This window comes from Scyliorhinus torazame, chromosome 11 (assembly GCF_047496885.1).
Source record: "Scyliorhinus torazame isolate Kashiwa2021f chromosome 11, sScyTor2.1, whole genome shotgun sequence".
NCBI classification, from domain to species: Eukaryota; Metazoa; Chordata; class Chondrichthyes; order Carcharhiniformes; family Scyliorhinidae; genus Scyliorhinus; species Scyliorhinus torazame.
In genome coordinates this window covers 74566527-74594404 of record NC_092717.1, presented here as the reverse complement: position 1 = coordinate 74594404, position 27878 = coordinate 74566527, and positions in this window count along the sequence as shown.

Below are 27878 nucleotides of genomic sequence, written 5' to 3'. Positions count from 1 at the left end.
CCTAGTTACTCTTTTCCCCTTTATGTAGCTGTAGAATCTCTTTGGATTCTCCCTTGCATTATTTGCCAAAGCAATTTCATGTCCCCTTTTTGCCCTCCTGATTTCCCTCTTAACTCTATTTCGACAATCTCTATACTCTTCAAGGGATCCACTTGATCCCAGTTGCTTATGTACGTCATATGCCTCCTTCTTCTTTTTGACCAGAATCTCAATATCTCGAGTCATCCAGGGTTCCCTACTTCTACCAGCCTTGCCCTTCACTCTAAAGGGAATGTGCTTACCCTGCACCCTGGTTAACACATTTTTAAAAGCCTCCCATTTACCAGCCGTCCCTTTGCCTGCCAACAGTCTCCCCCAATCTACCTCTGCAAGTTCCTGTCTGATACCATCAAAATTGGCCTTGCCCCAATTAAGAATTTTAACTCTTGGGCCAGACCTATCATTCTCCATAGCTATCTTAAAACTAATGGAGTTATGGTCACTTGTCCCAAAGTGATCCCTCACTAGCACTTCTGTCACTTGCCCTTTCTTATTTCCCAAGACGAGGTCAAGTTTTGCCCCCTCTCTAGTCGGTCCATCCACATACTGAATGAGAAATTCCTCCTGAATACACTCAACAAATTTCCCTCCATCCAAGCCCCTAATGCTATGGCTGTCCCATCAATGTTGGGAAAGTTAAAGTCCCCTACTACTACCACCCTATTATTCTTGCAGCTATCTGTAATCTCCTTACATATTTGCTCCTCAATTTCCCGCTGACTATTTGGGGGCCTGTAGTACAGTCCTACCAAGGTGATCTCTCCCTTCTTATTTTTCAGTTCCACCCATATAGACTCAGTGGGCGAACCCTCGGATATATCCCCTCTAAGTACTGCCATGATGTTCTCCCTAATCAAAAACGCCACTCCCCCTCCTCTCTTACCTCCTGGTCTATCCTTTCTATAGCATCTGTACCCCGGAACATTGAGCTGCCAGTCCTGCCCCAGGTGCTTAATGGTCGGCACGGACGCGATAGGCCAAAGGGCCTCGTTCCGTGCTGTAAAACTCTTATGACTCTAAAGTGTAAAACGATTATCATAGTTTTCATAGAATTTACAGTGCAGAAGGAGGCCATTTGGCCTATCGAGTCTGCACCGGCTCTTGGAAAGAGCACCCCACCCATGGTCGACACCTCCACCCTATCCCCATAACCCAGTAACCCCACCCAACACTAAGGGCAATTTTGGACACTAAGGGCAATTTATCATGCCCAATCCACCTAACCTGCACATCTTTGGACTGTGGGAGGAAACCGGAGCACCCGGAGGAAACCCACGCACACACGGGGAGGATGTGCAGGCTCCACACAGACAGTGACCCAAGCCGGAATCGAACCTGGGACCCTGGAGCTATGAAATAATTGAAAACCAGCGACACATTTTTTTAAATGCAACAAAAACGTGCAAACTGGTCAGAAATTAGAGCTTAAATGTCCAGATAATTTAAAAAATATGTATCAGTCTTTGGTTTATCCATGAGCATAGATGGTGGTAGGTTGTAGCCGTTAAGTTCGGTGATACCCCACGGTGTGGTGGATGCTGGGACAGTGAATACATTTAAGGAGGAGTTAGACAGACTTTTAATTTGGAATGGGTTGAAGGGTTATGGAGAACAGGCAGGACATTAGAGTTGAGGCCATACTGGGATCCGCCATGATCACATTGAATGTGTTTGAACTTGGGAGGCTAAATTGCCTACTCCTGCTCCAAGTTTATGTGTTCTAGGGCGGAGATGCTCCGGCTGATTTCACCACCCAGCTCTTGGTCTGTAGCATTGAAGATAAGGAACATATCAACCATGATAGAATAGCGGAGTAGACTCGATGGGCCGAATGGTCTAATTCTGCACCTGTATCGTATGATTCCAATGGAGTTGACAATGTAGGTTAGCAGTTAGTTTGGAAGCACTAAATTCTGCAAGGTGGCTGAGAAAGCTCTCAGATTTCCCAATTTACTTTAGCTTATTGCTTTTGCTGAGCTTCCAGCCAGAGAAAGGGAGAGATTTTTTCCTGCAAGCTTTTTGCAGGGGTGACTGACTACCGTATCTCTTGTTCCTGTGTCATACACACTGCCATCCTAGCACCAGTACACACACATCACATCTGCAGTTAGTTTTTTAATCCCAGTTCTCTGTATATTCTTGAAAGAGAACAAACAACCAGTCTTTCGCCGCAGAGTCAGTTTTCTTTGAACTCCGGTTATTTCCACATTCTGTGATATAAATTGCCAGGAGATGGGTTTTGGATGTCTGATGAGAAGTGAAAATCAGCCTCCATTGTTTCCACAATTACAGGAGATTAAGGTTCAGCCTTTTGCATTTTTCCTACCTCCCTTTCTCTGTCTGAAGTTCCTTGGCACCCTTCAGGTGTGACATTCCATGGTCTCTCTCTGGGCTAAGTATAACCCACACAGGAACTTCCCAGAAAAGGGTAACTTTACATTCTCAGCCATCATTGGCTCAGTGTCTTTGCTTGTATTTCTTTTAAAAACACTAGACTCCCTTAAAAAGTTCAAGATGTCTGTAATTATTTTGGGGCTGCAATGCATTGCTCTGACACTAAGTACGAAGACAACTTCAGGCAAGGGACAGATATGCAGTTAAACACTTGGATCCAAAGGTTGCTACTGGAGTTGTGCGCTATGTTGTTAGCTTTGCAAAAGCAGTATCTTTGTGAGGTTCACTATTGGTATTCATTGAATGGTGTGAAGTTGCTATATTTCCACAGCTGACGTAAATTCACCAAGAAAAAATGTTGTCCATTTTAGTCTAAGTACTCGTTTAACACCGCGATGAGTGTTAAATGCTGCCAAGCACCCTCTCTGGCACTGAAAAATAACTGTTACTGATGCGATGTCTCAGATATTTGGAGATTTCAAAACTTTTTTTCCTTTCCTCGTTTTTATTTCTTTCTGGAACTGATCTGACATGGAATTCACCCACTCAGTCCTTGTATGGTTAATTTCACAATCTTTCAATCTCATTAAGAGGATACAGATGGATTGCCATCACTCGGGTCCCAGGTACCTTTTTTCTTCTTGCTTTACTATCAGCTTGCAGTTTCAGCAACTTGCTATACAAAACATTTTTTAATTTTAAATTTGCAAAGGCAAGTCTTATTGGCTTGTGGTTGCTGTTAGATGACCTGTCACTGAAAATCATGGTTCAAAATCATTAGAAAGTCATACTGCATGCAACATCACTATGTTTTTTAAAAACTGAAAATAGAGAGCCATACGAATTGAACAAATGGAAAATCGCCCACAATTGATTATTTAAATATTTTAGGATGAATGCAATACTGAGAGAGAAACTATTTCATAGATTCATAATCATAAATTTGATTAAGAAATTATACAATCGGCCTTAATTTAACACAGTAATGATATTAGGACACAGAGCATGTTGGGTTGCATATTTGGATTTTGTTTATTGTCACGTGTACCGAGGTACAGTGAAAAATATTTTTCTGTGAGCAGATCATTAAGCACATGAAAAGAAAATACAGAATAGGCCAACACAAGGTACACAGTGTAACTATTATCAACTAGCTGCCTTTGAGGGAAGTAAACGGGATCTTTGGAGTCACAGTGGCTTTGAGGTTATAAACGTAATGATGTGAGAGTTGAAACCACAGTCCCCTGTGGCAGAATCAATAATTTAGTGATGAATGATCAACTAGAGTCATCCAGACTCTGTTTGCTCCCTTCTCTCTCCACAGATGCTGTCAGACCTGCTGAGATTGTCCAGCATTTTCTGTTTTTGTTTCAGATTCCAGCATCTGCAGTAATTTGCTTTTAGCTAGGCTCACTAATGGATTTGGCTGCAAAGAGCTCTGAAAAACCAATGGTTCAAGCTGAACAAGTGGCTCAATCAGTGTTTAGTTTTAGTCAATTACACTCATTAAAAAGTATCCCTGTTCATATTCAGGGCTCCTAAATCTCAGCTCTGCCAATCTGCACCTAAACTCTCTGGTGTTGACGAAGATGAATGTGTCACTCCTGAGAGTGTACGCTCCACACTGGACATACACAATTACCTTCAGGTTCTACTATTTTGCAGTAGATCAATTAGAAACTTAAACCAGGTGAAAGATATCTCACTTCAGAATACTTGGTTGACAAAGCAAAAAAAGCTATTAGTTAAAGGGTGGAAAATGAATGTCCCTGACTATCACCATTTTAGATATTGTGGAAATTATGAAATTACCATTAAACCGTACATTGTTGATTTCAAATTCTTCCATGGCCTCACCCAATCTTTCAAACTCTCAACCTCTTGAGTGTCTCTGATGTCAATTTCTCTACCATTAGTGGCTGTACCTTCAACTACCAAAGCCCTGAACCTCTTCACATCTATACCTATCTTTCCTCTTTCAAGAAGCTCCTTAAATTCTACTTTTTGACCAACCTTTTGTTCATTTGATTTCATTCAGTGGCATCGCTTGTTGGGCCTGCATTTATTGGGCCATCCCTAATTTCCCTTGAGAAGGTGGTGATGAAGGTTCTTGGACCTCTGTGGGTCATGTGGAGTAGATACATCACTGTGCAGTTAGGAAGGGAGTTTCAGAATTTTGACCCCAAGAATAACTCTTTATGGCTTGGTGTTAAATTTTGTTTTCTAATACTCCTGTGAAGCACTTTGGGACATTTTACTACATTAAAAGAATTATATTTTAAAATGTTACCGGCATATAGATAACACCCCCTCCCCTTTAGCTACAAAATGCTATACTCAAATTAGTAGTAGTTGCCCAAATTTTCACCCCAGAAATGCATGTTTTACTTGCCTTATAGGGTAAGTTTTTAAAAATAAATTTAGAGTACTCAATTAATTTTTTCCAGTTAAGGGACAATTTAGCATATGGCCAATCCACCTAGCCTGCATATCTTTAGGTTGTGGGGGTGAAACCCACGCAAACACGGGGATCGAACCTGGGACCTCGGTGCCTTGAAGCTATAGTGCTAACCACTGTGCCACCGTGCTGCCCCTTATATGGTAAGTTAGTGCATGGAATCAAGCCGGCAATATAGGAGCCATGTTGTGAAGAAGATGCTCAGGAGCCCACACACAGCAGACCACTCTTGGCAGGGCGAGTGAACAACGTAAATGGGTATGCGGCTGCTTTCAAACTGAAAACTTGGTAACATTTGCAAAATCGTCACATAACTGCCACAGCTAGGGAATTCATTGTTCGTGAAAAACTGCCGCAAGAATGAAAGATAAATAAAATGCTGTCCAAATGCACCATCAGAACAGTAACCAGCATGGATCAGAATAGGTTATCAAAAATAATCGGAATGGTTACAGCATCACCAGAAAAGCAATGCATAGATGCACACTTGGTGGGTCAAATCAAACCCCGAGTCCAGCAAAAGAATTCAGACCAGCAGTTAGTTGGTGTAGCCACATTATGGAACAAAGCAATCTAGTTTCACAGCAGAAGACCATGATTGTTCAGAGACCATCCAAAAGACCACAATGCCAAAGTTTCCAGCAATTGTTCATCAGACAGCAGCAAAAACAGAAGTTCCCATTATGTCACATTGACAACATGGATGAAATGCCCATGAATTTCAATATACCCACAGTTGAAGTAGAAAGGTTTGAAAACAAGGTAGGGAACTCTTTCAGAGCGTCGGTGCAGACTCAAGGGGTCGAATGGCGGCTTCCTGCACTACCAATTCTACAAGAAGACCGAATTTACAATGGAGCTAGCCTGCATGGCCGATGGAGCAAAAGTAAAGTCTCTGCTGCTTCTCAAATATAAAACCATGCCAAACATCAAGTCCCTGGAAGGAGATGCTGTGCATATCCATGACAAGTTGGATGGATAAGGAAGGAATGGAGTTATGAATTGATAAAATGTGAAATAGGCATCCCAGTGGCGTACATTAGGAATGCAGCCTATTAGTGTCGGATATTTTCAGATCCTATATAACTGAAGAGATCAGGAGGTACTTGCGAAGAAATAACAAATGTGTTGCATTTATACCAGGGGGTTTCGTGTTCATAATTAACCATGGGATGCGTGCTCAACAAACCAGTCAGAGATCATCTTTGTGCTGAAGGGAACCAGGTGAATGGTTAAAGGGGGGAAAAACTTTCACAAAGAATAGACATATGTATGCTGCTCTGCTTGATGTTTTGTGTGGTTTGATTCTCAAATTGTGGGATGCTCTTCGTGCACCAAGTCATCAGATCATTAAAAATCCAGAATGTCTAATTCAATGAATGCGGAGGAAGGTGTTTTGTTGTGGAAGGATGTTTCTGGAAGTGTCACATCTGATTCAGAGTTGGATCCTTACGATGATGCAATAGCCAAAGTAATTCAGGATGAATTTTATTAACTGTGCATCGATGGTGAAGATAATGATGATTTTAAAATGCTTTGTGGTTAAAGGTATTTGTTATGTATCTGCGAATACACTATTGCTGGTTCTACGTCACATGATGTGTAATAACATCAGCAGTGTGTTTGTGTGGGCTTTGGCAGTTCATCATCTTGATTGAGCTACACCGTTAATAAACCTCTCATCGTCTTTTACAAGAATCCAAAGTCTGGACACCTCCATACATTTTCTCTGCAGAAAGAAGGAAATATTAACAGGAGAGAAAACTGGCTGGCGACTAGGATTGAGGCAGAACAATCGCTGGTGTTAGCATCCAGACCAGACCCCACCTTTTGTTAGGATACCAGATGAGAAACGCCCAAACAATTTTCAGTTTGCAAAACTGAGGGAAAGATACCTCACCCTAGAGTGATGACTCGGACCAATAGGTATCTTTTATGTTAAAACAGACTTCAAACACAAAATTAACATCAAAGAAATAGCTTTACAATTAACAGTTAAACCATTCTGGAATAAAAGGAAGCACCTCAACTTAGGCCCTACACCATCACCATATTCCAACCATGCAGCCCCAATACAGTTCAAATGCCACCTATAAAGAATAACCAGGGTTATTTGTTTATCAGTGCAGACCTTTGGAGAGAGACAGACTCTTTCAGGAACAACCTGAAAATCTTTGTCTTTTCAGACTCAGATCCTCTGGTAAACTGCTGTTCAACTTAAAAATCTTCTAGCAGACTGCAAAACTGCAGACGGACCTGGCTCCTCCTATTAATTACATCACCTGTATCCCACTGAGTTGTCCCATAACCTGCTTAGCTATGACTAAACACCATTCCTTCATAAGTTATCTACACCTAAGAAAATCTCCAATCAAAACAACATCCCATTAGCCATCTATATGTAAATAAGTAAATGGTTAGAAACAGAAAATACTGGACAATCTCAGCAAGCCTGACAGGAGAGAGAAGGGAGCTAACATTCTGAGTCTGGGTAACTTCATCAAAGCAGTTAGAAACCATGATATGGTTTATGTGGCACCTTAATTACAGCTTTGATAGACACACTGCCAGTGTGTATTTTAAAGCAGGGTTTTTAATAACATTACTGCCACAAATAGTAAATAAAATCTAGATCAATTTCTACATTCATCAAACCCTCCCCCTTAAAAGAAATGAACCAGAAATATGAAAAGAAGGCGTCTATTCAAAACCTCGAAGTCGTGATAAAGCATCAGCAATCAGATTCTCTCGTAATTTTCAAGTTAAATGGTTGTAGCAATAAACTCCATCTGAACAGTCTTGCATTTCGATTTTTAAACTTCTCCAGAAGATTCAATGGATTATGGTCTGTTTTACACAATTGTCTCTGAAGAATTGTTAGCAACATAATGTTAAAATGTTGCAACACCAATACCAAACTCCCCTTCTCGATAGTTGAAAGCTTTTGGTGAATATTTTGTTTTCTGGAAAAATAACACAACAGGTCTTTCTATACCTTCGCCATCTTGTAATAGTAATAATCTTTAATAGTGTCACAAGTATGCTTGCATTATCACTGCAATGAAGTTACTTTGAAAATCCCCTCATCGCCACACCATGGCGTCTGTTCGGGTACACTAAGTGAGAATTCAGAATGTCTAATTCACCTAACAAGCACGTCTTTCGGGACTTGTGGGAGGAAGCCGGAGAACGCGGAGGAAACCTACACAGACACGGGAAAAATGTACAGACTACACAGACAGTGACCCAAGCCGGAAATCAAACCCAGGTCCCTGGTGCTGTGAAGCAACAATATTTACCACTGTGCTATACCAGTACAGCATCAGCACCCACATTACTCGCATCAGGGGCCACCTTAAATTGCTTATCATGATTCAGTGTCACCAAAACTGATGCAGTGGTTAACACAGTTTTCAGATTGTCAAATGCCTTCTGATGTTCGATAAAATTTGTTTTTTTAAAGTTCAGTCTGTGGATCAACCACATTGCTGAAATTTGGCATGAATTTTCTGTAGAAACTACTCATGCCCAGAAATCACAGAACTTCTCTTCTTGATAGTAATGGGGAACTTCCCAATAGCTTTCATTTTCACATTCCGTGGAACCATCAGACCATGTCCAACAGTATGGTCTAAGAATGTGCCTTGGGCTTTTGCAAACTCACTTCTAATCAAGTTTACAACCAAGCCAGCCTCCTGTCTTTGATCGAATAATTTTTTTAAATGTTCCTAATGCTCCTTGCACATTTGACTGAACGCCACCAGATCATCTATGCACACTGCACAATTCTTTAGTCCAGAAATGACCTTGTCACTGGCCCATTCTTCATTCCAAACGGCATAACTTTAAACTGATAAAACTTCATCCTTTCTTTTGTTTTTATAAATTTAGAGTACCCAATTATTTTTTTTCCAATTAAGGGACAATTTAGTGTGGCCAATCCACCTACCGTGCACATCTTTGGGTTGTGGGGGTGAAACCCACACAGACACGGGGCGAATTCCTTCACCCTTTCTGATAAAAGTACCTGCCAGTATCCTGTAGGTAAGTGAATTTTGGTAATAAAATGTGATTGTCCCACCTTTTCAATACAGTCTTCCAAACTAGTAATAGGATATGAATCTGACTTCGTAACTGCATTGACTTTCCTATAGTCCGCACCCATTCATCGTGTTCCATCTGGTTTTGTTACCATCACCATAGGTGAGCTCCAATCACTGCAATTTAGTTCAATGGTATAATTCTTAAGCATACCTTCAATCTCCTGTTGAGCCTGTGCCAACTTGAGTGGATTCAGTCTATATGGATGTTGCTTACTTGGAATAGAATTCCCTACTTCTGCATCATGTATAATAGGGCAGCACGGTGGCACAGCGGTTAACGTGCCGAGGACCCGGGTTTGATCCTGGCCCCGGGCCACAGTCCGTGGGGAGTTTGCATATTCTCTCCATCTCTGCGTGGATCTCACACCCACAACCCAAAAAGATGCGTAGGGTAGGTGAATTGGCCATGCTAAAATGGCTCCTTAATTGGAAAAAAATAATTGGTACTCTAAATTTATATTTAAAAATACATCATGTATAATCATCTTTGTACTTCCTAGTTTGTTCCCACATAAAGCTCTAAGTGACTGTAATAGCTCTTTCAAGCCACTCTGATTTTCCTCATTGTCCAATCTGTCAAATTCAGAATAATCTGGATTTATCCCTTTTCCTTGAGTTACAATGACTAACACCTCCTCCTCTTCTCTATCAAACTACCATTTGAGCATATTAACATGACTGAGTTTCCCTCCTATCTGGCGTACTTATCAAATAATTCACCTTACTCAATTTCCTTTCAATTTGATACGGCCCACTAAATCTTGCTTTTAATGGTTCACCTACCATTGGTAATAAAACAAATACTTTCTCCCCACTAATAAAACTATGAGTTTTTGATATCTGCATCTTTTTTCCTCACACACTGTGACCATTTTAAATGCTTTCTGGCCAACTCCCCAGCCCTATTTAATCTCTCCCTAAAGTTTGACACACAGTCCAACAAGGTAGTCTCAGATTGCTGACTCACCAATTTCTCAATTTAAGGGGTCCTCTCACCTCTTGACCAAAAATCAATTTGTATGGACTGAATATAGTTGATTCGTTAGCTGCATCCTTAATTGCAAATAGTGCAAATGGAATTCCTTTATCACAATCCTGTGGATAATCCTGAGTACAGATCCTCAACATGGTCTTTAATGTTTGATGCCACCTTCCTTTTTTTTAAAAATATTTTTATTGAAGCATTTGCAAAATAATTTTATAACAATAACAAACAAAACAATAATAACATAAACATCAACATGGTAAACTAGATATTTCCCACCCAACCCCTTCTGTACATCCCTTAACCATGTTGCACCTACTCACCACCCCCCTTCAGAATGCTGCTCCTGCTGACATTTTAATTTTCCCCGAGAAAGTCGACGCACGGCGGCCACGTCTGAGAGAACCCCTGCATTGGCCCCCTCAAGGCAAACATTTATTTTCTCCATCTTGAGAAACCCAGCCATGTCACTGACCCAAGTGTCCACACTCCGGGGCTTCGAGTCCCTCCACATTAAAAGGATCCGCCTCCGGGCTACCAGGGAGGCAAAGGCCAGAACGTCGGCCTCTTTCGCTCCCTGAACTCCCGGGTCTTCTGACACTACAAAGATCGCCATCTCTGGACTCGACACCACCCGCGTACCTAGCACCTTGGACATTGCCTTGGCAAACCCCTGCCTGAATCCTCCAAGATCCGGCATGCCCAAAACATGTGGACATGATTTGCTGGGCTTCCCGCACACCTCGCACATCTATCTTCTACCCCGAAAAACTTGCTCATCCTCGCCGCCATCATGTGTGCCCGGTGTACCACCTTAAACTGTATTAGACTGAGCCTGGCACATGATGAGGAATAACCCTGCTTAGGGCGTCCGCCCACAGACCCGCCTCTAACTCCCCACCTAGCTCCTCCCACTTGCCTTTCAGTTTCTCCATCGGGGTCTCCTCCGCCTCCAACAACTCCTGATAGATATCCAACACCTTCCCATCCCCCACCCAGATACCAGAGACTAGTCTGTCCTGTATCCCCCGTGGCGGCATCAGCAGGAAAGCCAACACCTGTTTCCTCAAAGTCCCGGACTTGTAAATATCTGAAACCCTTCCCCGGTGGCAGCTTGAACTTGTCCTCCAGCGCCATCAGACTGGGAAAACTCCCGTCTATGAATAGTTCTCCCATCTGTCTAATTCCTGCTAACTGCCAACTTCGGAACCCGCCATCTATCCTGCCTGGCGTGAACCTGTGGTTATTGCAAATTGAGGTCCAGATTGACGCACCCTCCACCTTCTTATACCTCCTCCATTGCCCCCAGATCCTCAAAGCCGTCACCACCATCGGGCTAGTGGAGTACCGGGCCGATGGGAACGGTAGAGGTGCCGTTACCAGTGCTCCCAAACTGGTGTCTTTGCATGACGCCTCCTCCATCCGCTTCCATGCCTCCCCCTCCCCCATTACCCACTTCCTAATCATCGCTATATTCGCCACCCAGTAGTTGCAAAGTTTCGGCAGCGCCAACCCACCCTTCTCCTGACTGCACTCCCAACAACATTTTCTTCACCCGCGGGGTTTTATTCGCCCATACAAAGCCCGAATAATCTTGTTTTCCTGCTTGAAAAAGGCCTTAGGGATGAAGATGGGGAGGCACTGGAAGACAAACAAAAATCTGGGGAGGACCATCATTTTCACGGTCTGTACCCTCCCCACCAACGATAACGGGAGCATATTCCATCTTTTAAAGTCCCCCTCCATTTGCTTCACCAGCCGGGTTAGGTTGAGCCTGTGTAATGCCTCCCATTTCTGAGCCACCTGTATTCCCAGGTAGCAAAAGCTCCTCTCTACCATCCTGAGTGGCAGCTCCTTCAGTCTCCTCTCCTGCCCCCTTGCCTGGAACACAAACAATTCACTTTTTCCCATGTTCAATTTGCACCCCGAGAACCTGCCAAATTCCCCCAAGGTCTGCATAACCTTCCCCGTTCCCTCCACCGGGTCCGAGATGTACAAGAGCAGATCGTACAGCGAAACCCGGTGCTCCACCCCTCCCCGAACCAGCCCCTGCCACTTCCTTGATGCTCTCAGCGCCATGACCAATGGCTCTATAGCCAGAGCAAACAGCAAAGGGTAGAGGGGGCACCCCTGCCTCGTCCCTCGGTACACACACTCACTACCGGCGCCTGGTAGAGCAATCGCACCCAGTCGATGAAGCCCTCACCAAACCCAAACCTTCCCAGCGTCTCCCAAAGATACTCCCACTGCACCCGATCAAAAGCCTTCTCCGCGTCCATCGCAACCACCACCTCCTCCTCCTCTCCTTCTGAGGGCATCATAATTACATTCAAGAGCCTCTGAACGTTAGCATTGAGCTGTCTACCCTTAACGAATCCGGTTTGGTCCTCTCCTATCACCTCCGGGACACAGTCTTCTATCCTAGTGGCCAAACACTTAGCCAGCAGCTTGGCATCTACGTTCAAAAGCGAGATCGGCCGATATGATCCACATTGATCCGGGTCCTTTTCTTGTTTAAGGATGAGCGAGATCGAGGCTGCGACATCGTTGGAGGGAGGATTCCCCTCTCTTTAGCCTCATTAAAGGTCCTCATCAGCAGTGGGCACAACACCTCTGAGAACTTCTTATAGAATTCTACCGGGTAACCGTCCGGCCCCGGAGCCTTGCCCGTCTGCATGCCCTCCAATCCTTTAACAATTTCCTCTGCTTCAATCGAGGCCCCCAGCCCCTCGACCAGGTCCTCCTCCACCCTCTGACACCTCAACTGATCAAGGAACTGCCTCATCCCTTCTACACCAGGCGGGGGTTCCGACTCATATAATTTGCTATAAAATTATTTTAAAACATCGTTCATCCCCCTGGGTCCAAGACTATGGTGCCTTCCCTATTCCTTACTCCCCCAATCTCCTTGGCCGCTTCTCTCTTCCTAAGCTGGTGCGGCAACATCCTGCTCGCCTTTTCCCCATATTCGTAGACCGCCCCCTTGCCCTCACTCAACCGCAAATCCATCCAACGCGGGGCATGATCCGAGACTGCAATCGTCGAATATTCCGTTCCCGCCACCTTCAGAATTAGCGCCCTGCTTAGAACAAAAAAAATCAATGCGGGAGTAAACTTTATGGACATGAGAAAAAAACGAAAACTCCTTTGCCCTCGGCGGTTCGAATCTCCACAGTTCTACCCCCCCCCCCCCCACCCACCCACTCCCCCATGTGCTCCATAAAACCCCTCAACTCCTTCGCCGTGGCAGGCCTGCTTCCAGTCTTGGATTTTTTTTTAAAAAAAATTTTGAGTACCCAATTCATTTTTCCAATTAAGGGGCAATTTAGCGTGATCAATCCACCTACCCTGCACATCTTTGGGTTGTGGGGGTGAAACCCACGCAAACACGGGGAGAATGTGCAAACTCCACACGGACAGTGACCCAGAGCCAGGATCGAACCTGGGACCTCAGCACCGTGAGGCTACAGTTCTACCACTGCACCACCAGTCCTGGATTTTGACCGGTCCAGATCAGGATCAATGACTGTGTTAAAGTCATGAGACTCTGGGTCCGGGATCTTGCCTAACACCCGCCTCATGAACCTCACATCATCCCAGTTCGGAGCGTGTACGTTTATAAGCACCACCCGTACACCCTCCAGCTTCCCACTCACCATAATATATCTTACCCCCCTTATCTGCAACAATTCCAGTCTCAAACGCCACCCACTTGCTGATCAATATTGCCACCCCCCTGGTCTTTGAGTCCAGCCCAGAGTGGAACACCTGACCAACCCACCCCTTTCTCAATCTCGTCTGATCAATAATCTTTAGATGTGTCTCCTGAAGCATACGTCCGTTGTTCTCACACTAACTTGAAGGCGTACCTGAGGAAGAGACCCTAGCTGTTCAAGTGAAGACAAGCATCCAGCAGAGGGCAGTAGAGCGGAGCTGCTGATTGGCTGTTGCGGGGACATTTGCATACGTCCATTGTGCTCACCCTAACTTAAAGGTGGTTTGTGGAGGAGCTGTTGTCAGGTGACACTTAGACCCGAAACACCTCTTCAGTGTTTCCCTTCCTACCCCCTCCTCTAACCAAAAAATAACAACCACTGTAAACATCAAGAGGAAGGCTCAAGGTGCAGGTAGAAGTAGAAAGAAGTTGAACCGTGATGTCACAGCCTGCAGGTAAGGGATTGGCTGGTGACTGGTAAGTAGTTTTACTTTTATTTTCCCTAAGGTGTTGTCGTGCGGGGCGCAGAGGTTGCTGAGAGTACTTGCTGAGATGGGGAGTGAATAACAGGTAAGCTCTTTTTCTTTTTTTATCTAGAGGGGATGGCAGGGAAGTTAGTGCAATGTTCCTCCTGCAGAATGTTTGAGGTGAGGGACGCCGTCAGTGTCCCTGCTGATTTCATCTGTGGGAAGTGCACCCATCTCCAGCTCCTCAGAAACCGCGTTAGGGAACTGGAGCTGGAGCTGGATGAACTTTGGATCATTTGGGCGGCAGAAGTGGACATAGATAAAAGCTTCAGGGATGTAGTTACTCCGAAGAATAAAGATAGATGGGTGACGGTGAGAGGGGCTGGGAGGAAGCAGTCAGTACAGGGATCCCTGTGGTCGTTCCCCTTAGTAACAAGTATACCGCTTTGGATACTGTTGGGGGGGGGGGGGACTTACCAGGAGTAAGCCATGGGGTACAGGTCTCTGGCACAGAGTCTGTCCCTGTTGCTCAGAAGGGAAGGGGGGAGAGGAGTAGAGCATTAGTCATTGGAGACTTCATAGTTAGGGGGATAGTTAGGAGATTCTGTGGGAACGAGAGAGACTCGCGGTTGGTGTGTTGCCTCCCAGGTGCCAGGGTACGTGATGTCTCGGATCGTGTTTTCAGGATCCTTAAGGGGGAGGGGGAGCAGCCCCAAGTCGTGGTCCACATAGCCACCAACGACATAGGTAAGAAAAGGGATAGGGATGTAAGGCAGGAATTCAGGGAGCTAGGGTGGAAAACTAGATCTAGGACAAACAGAGTTATTATCTCTGGGTTGTTACCCGTGCCACGTGCTAGCGAGACGAGGAATAGGGAGAGAGAGGAGTTGAACACGTGGCTACAGGGATGGTGCAGGAGGGAGGGTTTCAGATTTCTGGATAATTGGGTCTCATTCTGGGGTCGGTTGGACCTCTTTAAACGGAATGGTCTACATGCTTTTCCCTGGAGTATAGGGGTCAATTACTAGGGGTCATAGGTTTAAGGTGAGAGGGGCAAGGATTAGAGTAGATGTACGAGGCAAGTTTTTTACGCAGAGGGTAGTGGGTGCCTGGAACTTGCTACCGGAGGAGGTGGTGGAAGCAGGGACCATAGTGACATTTAAGGGGCATCTTGACAAATACATGAATAGACCATAAGACATAGGAGCAGAAGTAAGGCCATTCGGCCCATCGAGTCCACTCCACCATTCAAGCATGGCTGATTTCAACTCCATTTACTCTCTCTCTCTCTCCATAGCCCTTAATTCCTCGAGAAATCAAGAATTTATCAACTTCTGTCTGAAAGACACTCAACGTCCCGGCCTCCACCGCCCTCTGTGGCAATGAATTCCACAGACCCACCACACTCTGGCTGAAGAAATTTCTCCTCATCTCTGTTCTAAAGTGACTCCCTTTTATTCTAAGGCTGTGCCCCCGGGTCCTAGTCTCCCCTGCTAATGGAAACAACTTCCCTACATCCACCCTATCTAAGCCATTCATTATCTTGTAAGTTTCTATTAGATCTCCCCTCAACCTAAACTCCAATGAATATAATCCCAGGATCCTCAGACGTTCATCGTATGTTAGGCCTACCATTCCTGGGATCATCCGTGTGAATCTCTGCTGGACCCGCTCCAGTGCCAGTATGTCCTTCCTGAGGTGTGGGGCCCAAAATTGCTCACAGTATTCTAAATGGGGCCTATCTAATGCTTTATAAAGTTTCAGAAGTACATCCCTGCTTTTATATTCCAAGCCTCTTGAGATGAATGACAACATTGCATTTGCTTTCTTAATTACGGACTCAACCTGCAAGTTTACCTTTAGAGAATCCTGGACTAGGACTCCCAAGTCCCTTTGCACTTCAGCATTATGAATTTTGTCACCGTTTAGAAAATAGTCCACGCCTCTATTCTTTTTTCCAAAGTGCAAGACCTCGCACTTGCCCACGTTGAATTTCATCAGCCATTTCTTGGACCACTCTCCTAAACTGTCTAAATCTTTCTGCAGCCTCCCCACCTCCTCCATACTACCTGCCCCTCCACCTATCTTTGTATCATCGGCAAACTTAGCCAGAATGCACTCAGTCCCGTCATCTAGATCGTTACTATATAAAGAGAACAGCTGTGGCCCCAACACTGAACCCTGCGGGACACCACCGGTTGCCCATAGGATGGGAATAGATCATAGATCATAGAATTTACAGTGTAGAAGGAGGCCATTCGGCCCATCGCGTCTGCACCGGCTCTTGGAAAGAGCACCTTACCCAAGATCAACACCTCCACCCTATCCCCATAACCCAGTAACCCCACCCAACACTAAGGGCAATTTTGGACACTAAGGGCAATTTATCATGGCCAATCCACCTAACCTGCACATCTTTGGACTGTGGGAGGAAACCGGAGCACCCGGAGGAAACCCACGCATACACGGGGAGGATGTGCAGACACCGCACAGACAGTGACCCAAGTCGGAATCGAACCTGGGACCCTGGAGCTGTGAAGCAATTGTGCTATCCACAAAGCTACCGTGCTGCCCCGAATAGAGGGATACGGACCCAGGAAGTGTAGAAGATTGTAGTTTAGTCGGGCAGTATGGTCGGCACGGGCTTGGAGGGCCGAAGGGCCTGTTCCTGTGCTGTACATTTCTTTGTTCTTTGTCCACCTGGACCAGAGGGGTACCAATATCCTGGGGGGTAAATTTGCTAATGCTCTTCGGGAGGGTTTAAACTAGTTCAGCAGGGGCTTGGGAACCTGAATTGTAGCTCCAGTATACAGGAGGTTGAGAATAGTGAGGTCATGAGTAAGGTTTCAAAGTTGCAGGAGTGTACCGGCAGGAAGGAAGGTGGTTTAAAGTGTGTCTTCAAAGCCAGGAGCATCCGGAATAAGGTGGGTGAACTTGCGGCATGGGTTGGTACCTGGGACTTCGATGTTGTGGCCATTTCGGAGACATGGATCGAGCAGGGACAGGAATGGTTGTTGCAGGTGCCGGGGTTTAGATATTCCAGTAAGCTCAGGGAAGGTGGTAAAAGAGGGGGAGGGGTGGCATTGTTAGTCAAGGACAGTATTACGGTGGCAGAAAGGACGTTTGATGAGGACTCGTCTACTGAGGTAGTATGTGCTGAGGTTAGAAACAGGAAAGGAGAGGTCACCCCGTTAGGGGTTTTCTATAGGCCTCCGAAATGTTCCAGAGATGTAGAGGAAAGGATTGCAAAGATGATTCTGGTTAGGAGCGAAAGCAACAGGGTAGTTGTTATGGGGGACTTTAACTTTCCAAATATTGACTGGAAACGCTATAGTTCGAGTTCTTTAGATGGGTCCGTTTTTGTCCAATGTGTGCAGGCGGGTTTCCTGACACAGTATGTAGATAGGCCAACCAGAGGCGAGGCCATATTGGATTTGCTACTGGGTAATGAACCAGGCCAGGTGTTAGATTTGGAGGTAGGTGAGCACTTTGGTGATAGTGACCACAATTCGATTACATTTACTTTAGTGATGGAAAGGGATAGGTATATACCGCAGGGCAAGAGTTATATCTGGGGGAAAGGCAATTATGATGCGATGAGGCAAGACTTAAAATGCATCGGATGGAGAGGAAAACTGCAGGGGATGGACACAATGGAAATGTGGAGCTTGTTCAAGGAACAGCTACTGCGTGTCCTTGATAAGTATGTACCTGTCAGGCAGGGAGGAAGTGGTCGAGCAAGGGAACCGTGGTTTACTAAAGCAGTCGAAACACTTGTCAAGAGGAAGAAGGAGGCTTATGTAACGATGAGACATGAAGGTTCAGTTAGGGCGCTCGAGAGTTACAAGTTAGCTAGGAAGGACCTAAAGAGAGAACTAAAAAGAGCCAGGAGGTTGACATGAGAAGTCTTTGGCAGGTAGAATCAAGGATAACCCTAAAGCTTTCTATAGATATGTCAGGAATAAACGAATGACGAGTGTAAGAGTAGGGCCAGTCAAGGACAGTAGTGGGAAGTTGTGCTTGGGAGTCCGAGGAGACAGGAGAGGTGCTAAATGAATATTTTTTGTCAGTATTCACACAGGAAAAAGACAACGTTGTCGAGGAGAATACTGTGATTCAGGCTACTAGACTAGAAGGGCTTGAGGTTCATAAGGAGGAGGTATTAGCAATTCTGGAAAGTGTGAAAATAGATAAGTCCCCTGTGCCGGATGGGATTTATCCTAGGATTCTCTGGGAAGCTGGGGAGGAGATTGCTGAGCCTTTGGCTTTGATCTTTAAGTAATCTTTGTCTCCAGGAATAGTGCCAGAAGACTGGAGGATAGCAAATGTCCCCTTGTTCAAGAAGGGGAGTAGAGACAACCCCGGTAACTATCGACCAGTGAGCCTTACTTCTGTTGTGGGCAAAATCTTGGAAACGTTTATAAGAGATAGGATGTATAATCATCTGGAAAGGAATACTTTGATTAGAGATAGACAACACGGTTTTGTGAAGGGTAGGTCGTGCCTCACAAACCTTATTGAGTTCTTTGAGAAGATGACCAAACAGGTGGATGAGGGTAAAGCAGTTGATGTGGTGTATATGGATTTCAGTAAAGCGTTTGATAAGGTTCCCCACGGTAGGCTACTGCAGAAAATATAGAGGCATGGGATTCAGGGTGATTTAGCAGTTTGGATCAGAAATTGGCTAGCTGGAAGAAGACAAAGGGTGGTGGTTGATGGGAAATGTTCAGACTGGAGTCCAGTTACCAGTGGTGTACCACAAGGATCTGTTTTGGGGCCATTGCTGTTTGTCATTTTTATAAATGACCTGGAGGAGGGCGTAGAAGGATGGGTGAGTAAATTTGCAGATGACACTAAAGTCGTTGGAGTTGTGGACAGTGCGGAAGGATGTTACAAGTTACAGAGGGACATAGATAAGCTGCATAGCTGGGCTGAGAGGTGGCAAATGGAGTTTAATGCAGAAAAGCGTGAGGTGATTCATTTTGGACGGAATAACAGGAAGACAGAGTACTGGGCTAATGGTAAGATTCTTGGCGGTGTGGATGAGCAGCGAGATCTCGGTGTCCATGTACATAGATCCCTGAAAGTTGCCACTCAGGTTGAGAGGGTTGTTAAGAAGGCGTACGGTGTGTTAGCTTTTATTGGTAGAGGGATTGAGTTTCGGAGCCATGAGGTCATGTTGCAGCTGTACAAAGCTCTGGTGCGGCCGCATTTGGAGCATTGCGTGCAATTCTGGTCGCCGCATTATAGGAAGGATGTGGAAGCATTGGAAAGGGTGCAGAGGAGATGTACCAGAATGTTGCCTGGTATGGAGGGAAGATCTTATGAGGAAAGGCTGAGGGACTTGAGGCTGTTTTCGTTAGAGAGAAGAAGGTTAAGAGGTGACTTAATTGAGGCATACAAGATGATCAGAGGATTGGATAGGGTGGACAGTGAGAGCCTTTTTCCTCGGATGGTGATGTCTAGCACGAGGGGACATAGCTTTAAATTGAGGGGAGATAGATGTAAGACAGATGTCAGAGGTAGGTTCTTAACTCAGAGAGTAGTAAGGGCATGGAATGCCCTGCCTGCAACAGTAGTGGACTCGCCAACACTAAGGGCATTCAAATGGTCATTAGATAGACATATGGACGATAAGGGACTAGTGTAGATGGGTTTTAGAGTGGTTTCACAGGTCGGCGCAACATCGAGGGCCGAAGGGCCTGTACTGCGCTGTAATGTTCTATGTTCTAAGCATTGCTACGTCTACCTTCAGCCCCTTTTAATGCGCGAAAACGCGAGCCCTTTTGACCGGCCCATTGAAACCCCTCACATTCCAGCCTGGAAGGGGGGCTGCCACCCCCCCGCCGACTAGCCATAACCTTTTTTTGGCCAGCCCAGAGCCCGCGCCCCCCACATCCCCAAGCTCCCCCACAAGCAGCAACCGCCCCCAACCTCCCTTTTGTTCCCCAATAATAGTTCCTCCCCTGTCAGCGAAGCAGCCTCCCCCTTCACCCGACCCCCCCACACAAGAGCACCCAAAACCTAATGCCCCAGGTCAAGCACCATCTTAGCACATGTTCACCCCCCCACCTCGCTTCCGAGAGTCAGCTGGCCCCAACAGCACCCGCCCCTGGTGCCAAACAGTCTGGCTCCCTATTGTTCGAACCCCTCTCCCGACATGCATAAACCATTTAACAATATCGCAGTCCCCAGCATGTAAACAGCCTCAAGTAAAAGAAATTAACATAAACCAATGTAGAAAACAATCGCTTGGAACCAAACCCACCCTCCCACAGGATAGCACCAACTTTGGGGCTCTCCTCCCCTCTCCGCATCCAATTTCTGCAAAAACAAAGCACCCTCAAACCACCACCCCAGCCCCATACTTAACCCAGAACCACATACAGTCTTATTTGAACCGATACAAGAATTACAAAAACAAACCGCCGCCACATAACTCCCTCAAGACTTAAGTGTCCTTTAAGACGCTTCCAACTTCTTTCCTTTGATAAAAGACCATACATCGTCCAGTGCCTCAAAGTAAAAGTGCCGGTCTTCGTGCATAACCCACAACCGCGCTGGATACAGCATCCCGAATTTCACCCCCTTCTTGAAGAGGATCGCCTTCACTCGGTTAAACTCAGCACGTATCTTGGCCAGCTCCGCTCGCAGGTCCTGGTAGATGCGCACCTTGCTGTTCTCCCATCTTCTGCTCCGCTCCTTGGCCCACCGCAAGACGAGTTCTTTGTCCGAAAAATGGTGGAAACGCACCACCATGGCCCTCAGCGGGTCATTCGCCTTAGGCTTCCTAGCGACGGCTCAATGCGCTCCGTCCACTTCCAGGGGCCGACAAAACGCCCCAGGCCCCATCAGCGTCTCCAGCATGCTCGCCACATGCTCCTGCATTCGACCCCTCAATTCCTTCGGAGAGGCCACGATCCTTAAGTTCTGCCTCCTGGACCTGTTCTCCAGGTCCTCCAACTTCTGCATTCTCTTGTGGCGCTCATCCAACACCTCCACCTTATGCTCCAGCACGGTTAGATAGTCCTCCTGGCTAGACAACTTCAGCTCAATTTCTTGTATCGCTTTCCCTTGGGCCGCCTGATTCAATACCACTTGATCGATCGCAGCCTTGATCGGATCCAATGTTTCCTTTTTCAGCTCAGCAAAACAGTCCTTTTCGAACTTCATCTGCTGCTCCTTAGACCACTGAGCCACCGCTCCCTGGCCCTGACCCTCCGCCAAGCTGCACCGCGGTCCCAACTCCAACTGCTTCACTCTATCCAGGCTGAGTCTTTTCACACGGCCACTTCTAGTCCAATTAGCCATACATCGGAGAGGGAATCCTTCTTAATATCGTCCACTACACCGATCTATCCCCTAAAGTCCGAGAAAAGTCGGGAAAAAAGGTCCGAAAGTCCGTTTCAGGCGGGAGCTATCGAATGTGCGACCTACTCCTCCATGGTCGCCACCGGAAGCCGATGCCACCTTTCTAACACACCGTGATTCTGGGTAGTACACAGTTGATTTAAATCGCTTTAGTCCTAAACCATTCATAACTTCTCTGAATAACTTTGACATAAAATTAGATCCCTGATCGCACTGTATTTCTTTTGGTAGTCTGTATCTGGTAAAAAGAATTTAGTTAACTCCTCTACAATCCTCTTATTTCTTTTTAAATTTAGAGTACCGAATAATTTTTTTCCAATTAAGGGGTAATTTAGCATGGCCAATTCACCCACCCCTACACATTTTTTTCGGTTGTGAGGGTGAGACCCACTCAGACACTGGGAGAATGTGCAAACTCCACAATGACTGACTGAGGCCGCAATCGAACCTGGGTCCTTGATGCCGTGTGGCAGCACTGCTAACCACTGTGCCACTATGCTGCCCCATCTACAACCCTCTTAGCTGTAATATTTTGCAATGGAATGGCCTCCAGAAACCTAGTAGGCACATCCATTATGGTCAACAATACTGACTCGCACTTTTTATCTTTGGAAGGAGACCCAAGCAATCAATTAGGACACTTGTAACAGATTCCTCAAATACCAGCATGGGTATTAAGGGTGCTGGTTTGATTACGCTTAAAGTTTTCCTATGGCAAAATTCAAGTGCATCCTTATGTAGTGCAGGTCAACAAAATGTTTTTGTATTTTTGCTCTCGTTTTCCTTGTTCCCAAATGACCCTCAACCTGGGTCACAAACTGAAATTGATGCTGAAAACCAAACTTGATTCATGAACTAATTCAAAACCATCTGTCATTTCTGCTGCCTGTCTAGCGGTTTTAACCCTTTGATCTTCCACATGAGTTCTCACTACTACAGGAAGTGAATCATTAAATTCCTCCAACATAATTGTTTTCCTAAGAGTGTCATATGTTTGGTTTATTTTTAATGCTCTTATCCATCTATCACCATTTTCTTGTTTAATTCTTTAAAATTCAATATATGTCTGACCTATTTCTTTCCTTCGATTTCTAAACTTTTGCCTGCAGGCTTCTGGCACTAGTTCATATGCACTTAATATGGCTTTTCTCACCTCATCATACTCCCTAGATACATCCTCTGATAGTGATTCAAATACTTCACTAGCTCTACCTACTAACTTGTTTGAACCAGGAATACCCACATGGTCTTTGGCCAATTCAGTTGCTTAGTCACTTTCTCAAATGACACTAGAAAGAAGATTTAATTGACTAATTGTGGAACGGCATCGGGAGCAACAGGAATTTTGGGACCAGACCTGCGCACGCACACAGGTGAAGTACTGCCGCCGATGTGAAAGCTTTTTTTTCCAGTTAAGGGGCAATTTAGCAATCCACCTTTTGGGTTGTGGGATTGTGACCCACACAGACACGGGGAGAATGTGCAAACTCCACATGGCGGACAGTGACCTGGGGCCAGGATCGAACCCGGGTCCTCCGCGCCGTGAGGCAGCAGTGCTAACCACCGTTTTTGACAGCAACTATGAGTAAGAAGACTGACAATCGGGGAAGACCTATGTGCGTTGAAGTGATAGAGGGTCTGGACTGCAGGGACCGCGCTCGTGGCAAAGTTACATGGACTGTGGGGCACAGGGATTTGCGAAGTCTGCCGACTCTGCCCGGGCCACTGCTCTGGTAGAAAGATTGAAGCACACAGGCATAAAAGAGGAAAGATTTCATCGTTGCTTGTTCAAGGGATTGTTTGTGCTGTACTTTTCAGTACAGTCGGAAGGGGGGGAAGTGTAGAACCTAGCAGCAAGGATCCAAAAATCACAGGAAAAATGAGTGCCATGGATGTGTTGATGAAGATTATGAAACATTGAATTCATATCAGAAAGATTCCAATTGTTTTTAATAAATAATCGGACACCAGAGGACCTAAAGGTCACAACATTTCTCAGCTTCGTTGGCCGTAAAATGTTTACGCTGCTGCAGAAGCTTTTTTACCCAGCAAAACCAGGAGACAAGTCCTTCAGTGCATTAGTAAACATTTTAGAGGGACATTTTGCCCCTAAACCATTCTTGATTACAGAAAGATTCCAATACCACCACTTTGGTCAGGAAGAAGGTGAAACCATTTTAGTTTGTAGCATCTTTGAGAAGATTAGCCCGATATTTTGAATTAGGTACAATACTCAATGTTACTCTTCGAGACAAACTGTTTTGTGGGTTACGCAGAGAAAAGCTTCGCAGATAGGGTCTAGAGCAAAGACCCACAAAATGGATATCGCAAGGAACAAGGATGCAAATGGGAATTCTGGAGTAAATCAAATACATGCGGAACTATGGTAAGAAAGACCATATTGCCAAGGTGTGTTGGGCTCAAAAACATCTCCTACACCAAGTAAGTGCATGAAGAACAACACAGGTATGCAATGTAGTTGTGTCTATAAGTGGATGAAGCTCATGATCACTCATGACAGCAAAACCGAACTACTGCAAGAGCTGAAGCTAGGTGTCTTGTCAATGCAGGCTGATCAACAAGGTTTTTGAGCATATCCAAAACTTGAAGCTCATAAAATTAAAATGGAAGTGGATACGGGCGCAGCAGTATCACTGATACGTGAGACAATTTATTATCAAAAGCTGAAGCATCTTCCTTTAAAACTGTCAAATGTGATCCTACGAATGTACGCTAAAGAGGTTGTACCATTAAAAGGATGCATTATGGTGAAAGTGGAAGCAAATGGACAGATGCAAAATTCTCTCTTCATGTTGTCCTATGGAACATTTCCTGCCCTATTTGGCAGAGTATGGTTGGAGATTTAAAAACCACTATAAACCCAGTTTTGTGCATGGATCATTATCCACTGCTGCTGATTGAAGACTTGTTTGCTGGACTTTCTGGTGGACAGAGATTCAGTAAAATTGAGTATACTCGGGCATATCTGCAGATTAATGTGGCTGCCGAATCACAGCCACTACTTAACACACAACGGTCTGTTCCATTACAGAAGACTTCCTTTTGGAATGACATCTGCCCCAGCTCTTTTTCAAAGATCCAGGGATAGAATACCAAGTGGGTTGAATGGAGTATAATATTATTTAGATGACAGGAACACTTCGACAATTTGGCAGTTACCCTGAAGCAGCTACAGAGCCAGAACCTGAGAGATAAAAGGAAAACTGACTTTTTCAAGTTTTCTATAAATTACCTTGGTCACATCAACAAAGACGGTTTACACAAAGAACCAAAGAAAATGTCAAGAGTCTTAGAAGCACAACGTCCCCAAAATATGACACAATTAAGGTTGCTTTTAAAATTGATGAATTTAAATGGTAAATTTGTGTTGAATTTAGCAACACGATCTAAGCCTTTACATACGTTGCTGTATATCAAACAGGCATGGCACTGGTCAGAAGAATGTGAAAATGCATACAATGAAGTGAAAGAAGCTTTACTGAAGTCAGAACTGTTGACTATAATCCAAACATGCAGTTGCAATTAGCTTGTGATATTCATTGATCTTTCCCTTCATACTTGAATGCATCTCCATTATCCTGCATTGAAGCTAACCACTGTATTGTAAATACTCCTGCTGTGATTTGACAGTCCCTGACCACACCAAAGGCAGCTAAATGCTTGCTGTGAAAAAGGAAGTCAAAGCACTTGATAAAAGCAAATTACTGCGGATGCTGGAATCTGAAACCAAAAGAGAAAATGCTGGAAAATCTTAGCAGGTCTGGCAGCATCTAATGTTTTGAGTCCAGATGACCCTTTGTCCCAGCTTTGATGTGGCTGATGGGGGATCTCTGTTGGGAGTCTGATGGGGAATGGGCATGATTTGCATTGTGGGGAAGGGGAGCCCTCCAATGGACTTTAAGGAGGCACCTACGTTCCATACTTACCATCTTGGCACACCATGAGGTGCACCACGTCAGTGCCATGCTTGGAAATACCTGCATGAATCCACACCCGTATGGATCCTGGCTGAGAGGGCAGGAACATCACGGGGGCGAGGAGAATCGGGCTTCCAGCCCGTTAATCGGATGCAAATGGGTTCCCGTTTTTAGCCCAATGTGCGATTCTCTGTTGGATTGGGAACGCCGCTATCAGCGGCAAGGGGCTGAGAATCGGCCCAACATGTCAGGAGATCTGTTGTATAAATGTTAATTGTTGTTGCAGTAATGAAGTAAGTGTTAGGTATCTAGGAATGCATTCTTGCTGGTTCTGTGTCACGTGATGTGTAGTGACGTTAGTAGAGTGTTTGCGCAGGCTTTGAGCAGATAACCACCTTGATTGTATGAGCAACACACTTGTAAAATGCAATGAGAGGTTTTTTAAGAAGCCAGAGTGTGTGAACCTCCATATCTTTTGTCTTTGCACAACAAAGAAATATAACAGTATCTTTGTACAATTAATTCATGAAATAAACTGTGCCACACTAATTTCATATGAATTGCCAATGTTATTTTTTCTCATTTCAAAATGACGACCACCCACACAAACGCTTCATATTTTACATTTGATGAATAAGTCGACCCCCGTTTTTGGACAGATTTTTGGAAGCTTCAATGGTCGACAGTTGTCTCTTCAGCTCTGACAATTAAAAGTTAAATTGCACTCCATTCAAAGTACAGTGTTCCCACTGTGACAGACTTGGGATAACTAAATAATTTGGTTGGTTATTCAAACAAACAAAGAACAAAGAAATGTACAGCACAGGAACAGGCCCTTCGGCCCTCCAAGCCCGTGCCGACCATACTGCCCGACTAAACTACAATCTTCTACACTTCCTGGGTCCGTATCCTTCTATTCCCATCCTATTCATATATTTGTCAAGATGCCCCTTAAATGTCCCTATCGTCCCTGCCTCCACTACCTATTCCGGTATAGAGTTTTCGACACACACTACCCTCTGCGTAAAAAACTTGCCTCGTACATCTACTCTAAACTTTGCCCCTCTCACCTTAAACCTATGCCCCCTAGTAATTGACCCCTCTACCCTGGGGAAAAGCCTCTGACTATCCACTCTGTCTATGCCCCTCATAATTTTGTATACCTCTATCAGGTCGCCCCTCAACCTCCTTCGTTCCAGTGAGAACAAACCGAGTTTATTCAATCGCTCCTCATAGCTTATGCCCTCCATACTAGGCAACATTCTGGTAAATCTCTTCTGCACCCTCTCTAAAGCCTCCACATCCTTCTGGTAGTGTGGCGACCAGAATTGAACACTATACTCCAAGTGTGGCCTAACTAAGGTTCTATACAGCTGCAACATGACTTGCCAATTCTTATACTCAATGCCCCGGCCAATGAAGGCAAGCATGCCGTATGCCTTCTTGACTACCTTCTCCACCTGTGTAGCCCCTTTCAGTGATCTGTGGACCTGTACTCCTAGATCTCTTTGACTTTCAATACTCTTGAGGGTTCTACCATTCACTGTATATTCCCTACCTGCATTAGCCCTTCCAAAATGCATTACCTCACATTTGTCCAGATTAAACTCCATCTGCCATCTCTCCGCCCAAGTCTCCAGACAATCTAAATCCTGCTGTATCCTCAGACAGTCCTCATCGCTATCCGCAATTCCACCAACCTTTGTGTCGTCTGCAAACTTACTAATCAGACCAGTTACATTTTCCTCCAAATCATTTATATATACTACAAAGAGCAAAGGTCCCAGCACTGATCCCTGTGGAACACCACTGGTCACAGCCCTCCAATTAGAAAAGCATCCCTCCATTGCTACCCTCTGCCTTCTATGGCCTAGCCAGTTCTGTATCCACCTTGCCAGTTCACCCCTGATCCCGTGTGACTTCACCTTTTGTACTAGTCTACCATGAGGGACCTTGTCAAAGGCCTTACTGAAGTCCATATAGACAACATCTACTGCCCTACCTGCATCAATCATCTTAGTGACCTCCTCGAAAAACTCTATCAAGTTAGTGAGACACGACCTCCCCTTCACAAAACCGTGCTGCCTCTCACTAATACGTCCATTTGCTTCCAAATGGGAGTAGATCCTGTCTCGAAGAATTCTCTCCAGTAATTTCCCTACCACTGAAGTAAGGCTCACCGGCCTGTAGTTCCCGGGATTATCCCTGCCACCCTTCTTAAACAGAGGAACAACATTGGCTATTCTCCAGTCCTCCGGGACATCCCCTGAAGACAGCGAGGATCCAAAGATTTCTGTCAAGGCCTCAGCAATTTCCTCTCCAGCCTCCTTCAGTATTCTGGGGTAGATCCCATCCGGCCCTGGGGACTTATCTACCTTAATATTTTTTAAGACACCCAACACCTCGTC